At 33.0% G+C, this 3,085-nt stretch overlaps 1 long non-coding RNA gene across 1 annotated transcript; it reads right to left on the reverse strand.

The window, feature by feature from the left end:
* Positions 1 to 865: 865 nt before the first annotated feature.
* On the reverse strand, positions 866 to 2,374 carry LOC105281924. Its single transcript, XR_894391.2, has 2 exons — positions 2,214 to 2,374; positions 866 to 1,855 (listed from the first exon to the last, which is right to left on the reverse strand). It is a non-coding gene; the product is annotated as an uncharacterized LOC105281924 (long non-coding RNA).
* Between the last annotated feature and the right edge of the window lie 711 nt (positions 2,375 to 3,085).

The following is a 3,085-nucleotide window of genomic DNA, read 5'->3' on the forward strand; positions in this document are numbered from 1 at the left end:
CGCGGCGGACGGGGGCGCGGCGGGAACTACACAATAAACCACATTTATTACAATTAACTAGTAAGTATATATTTATACCAAGATGATTATTAAAGTATCACGTTTTTAAGTGTTTGATTAAAATTTATGTAGTACTTTTATTAAATTTTATGCGTTTTAGTAAATGTATATATCGAACTAAAAAACGAGCGAAGGTATAATTAAATTATAATTAAATTTATGTAGAACTGATTTATACAAGAAATCGAAGAAGACATCTTTCTCCTTTTGTTTAAAATAATATAACGGTACACATGTTTCGTCAGATTAATTCCAATCGCGAAAAGAAACGTATTATTTTCGATTACAAGCGTTATCGAAAGTGCAATTTCGAAAATGCAATATAAACAGGAAGCGTCATAGAACAATTAATATTTATACTTTGATTTGATTTATACTGTAAAGCATTTGTAATATTGTTGTTGTTTTAGCTCGAGAAATGCCTTTTACATGAGAGACAACTTACATCTAGGATCTACACGTAATTTTCCACGAGAGATGGTCGCACAATAATTCGATGCAATGTGCTCCGCGTTTCCGTACAAAGAAAATTGATATGTCTCGACCAATATGGTTTTTTATTACAAGTTACGATTCGTATTGTGACTCGTATGTATCATTAGTCGCTTACATCGACAGTAATAAAATGTAACGCAAGTCTTTGGAGCAATTTCCGAATAATTTGTATAAATCTGAACTCATCTTGGTACGCGCGTGTACATTACGTACATTAAATAATGAATCGACAGTAGAACAATTACGATAGAGCTCACGTTGGATACTTGGAATGCTATATCCATCCTTCATGTATTTGACGTAAGTGCTATTTATTTCTATTAACTATAAATTGAAGAGATAAATTTGTCAGATAATTTACACCGTATGTACATTTAATGATGTGTGTATATTATTAGATATTGTTACATTCTATATTAAAAAATTCTAATTACATACGGTACATAAATATATAGTATGATAATAATTTATTGACAAGTTATTCATTTGAATATACACATGATCACGCTAATACGTTGCCGCAAAAACATGGATAGTTGTTAGATGTTTCTGTACTTTATGTACACGTTGAAGGAGTACGACTGTACATTTATCGACACAATAAAAGACGATTGTAAGAAAACTGTAAAAGAGCGTATATATTACATCTTGGTGTCGTTCAAAATCCTGAATGTTTATTATGTTCTCGAACATGTGTCGTAAATATTATTATATTTAACATTTTTCAGAATTGAAGATAACATATGGTATAAAAGATAGATAACGTGAGGCACATACGTGTTACAAATCTATATATGTATATCAATGTCCTGGCACGTAACACAGTAGAATATCCCAGTGTCATCGACTCTGACACAATACAAATTTTTCATGATAAAGTCACAAGAAGCAGACCAATTAGAAAATGGAATCGAGAACATCTTAAATTCATAATCTCGAAATTCGTTCAATTCATCGATCTCTTGCAGGAAATCTATTATTTTTATATTTTAACTTTATATTTTTTATATTTTTTTTATAGATTTATGTGCGTGTCTTGTTTTTTAGGATACGAGCGCTGCATTATATAATGTTGCTGTACGATTTCATAGTTACTTTATGTTACTTTTAATCCAATCGGTGTATTCGGAAACGCGCGTGTAATGCCGACAAGGTCTCGATATATTCCTTTGGTAAAATGTGATTGACTGCTGCTAAGCCTTGCCCAACTTTTATATAAATTCCACCATTCTGCATACATCCGTGCACGAGTTTTGCGGTATCATCCTCACCGTGAATAAAATAACAGAAATGCAATAAACTAAAAGAACAGATATGCAATAAACATTTAGCAGTACCATGAAGAACATAGATATAAAATTTATAAAAGTAATTGTCGATAAAAGAACAGAAATGCAATAAACTATTAGCAGATTGCGAACATTAACATAAAGAACATAGAGATAAAATTTATCAAATTAATCATCAACATAACCAAAAAGTATTAAAAAGTATTAAAATTTATAAAAGTAGTCATCGATAAAGAACAGAAATGCCATAAACTATTAGATATAAAATTTATAAAAGCAATAAACTATTAGCAGGTTGCAAAATGTTATCATAAAGAATGGAGATACAAAATTATTGACAGCTAAACAGCATAACCAAAAAGTACTTACAGCCGCACATGTCTTCCTTGGTTGCGTTCGGATTCTCCGCCCGGGTCTCACATCTTTCTTGACATGTGTTCTTTATAGCTGAACTATTGCACTTGAACTCACTCAAACTACTTCTTGCACTACATCACGTCGTAAACACTATCTCGCATCTCTGGTATGTACTGATGAAGCCAGATCGCGGCCGCGGCCCAAATTCAGTTGAAGCATCTGAAGCATCAACTGGACCGCAGCCCGCGTCGTACATCCGTACATGGCTGCGTTCCGAAATCGGTTTTGGAAACTTTGATTTAGTTATAACTTATAAGGTTGGTAGGCCTTAAACTAACTGAACTGCGTTCCGTAATCAACCAGACGATTCATACAGGAGATTCAGGAAGAAAACTATCGAAATAATAAAAACTACTTTGTACACATTTTGTAAAATGAATCTCAAGAAAAATATACATTGTAAGTAATAAATATGTACAAGAAGAAATAAAATATATATTTTTCTATACTTTCTGAAACTAAGGGTTGATTTCACCCCTTAAACATGTTTCGTTGCCAATAAAAAAAAACACGGATCGATATTTTGACCCCCTCTACAAACCCACCAAGTTTCATTAAAATCGGAGAGGGACACCTGGGTACCTTCCTTGTAAGTAGGCTCAATGTATAGCTTGGGTTTGCATTATATAGTAAAAGTGTTTTTAGTTTTCGTGTAGGTGGCGTAGGAATAGAGATATTGCACTGCAAAGTCCAAATCTTGAAATTTTCATTTAAGAAACGTCGTCATCATCATCATCGTCGTTTGTACAGTTCGTTCTTTTATTCTTAGATGGCAGCAGCAGCGGCCGGTCTTTTGCACGTACATGCACGCATCTACATACACC

This window comes from Ooceraea biroi, chromosome 11 (genome assembly GCF_003672135.1).
Source record: "Ooceraea biroi isolate clonal line C1 chromosome 11, Obir_v5.4, whole genome shotgun sequence".
Lineage (NCBI taxonomy): Eukaryota > Metazoa > Arthropoda > Insecta > Hymenoptera > Formicidae > Ooceraea > Ooceraea biroi.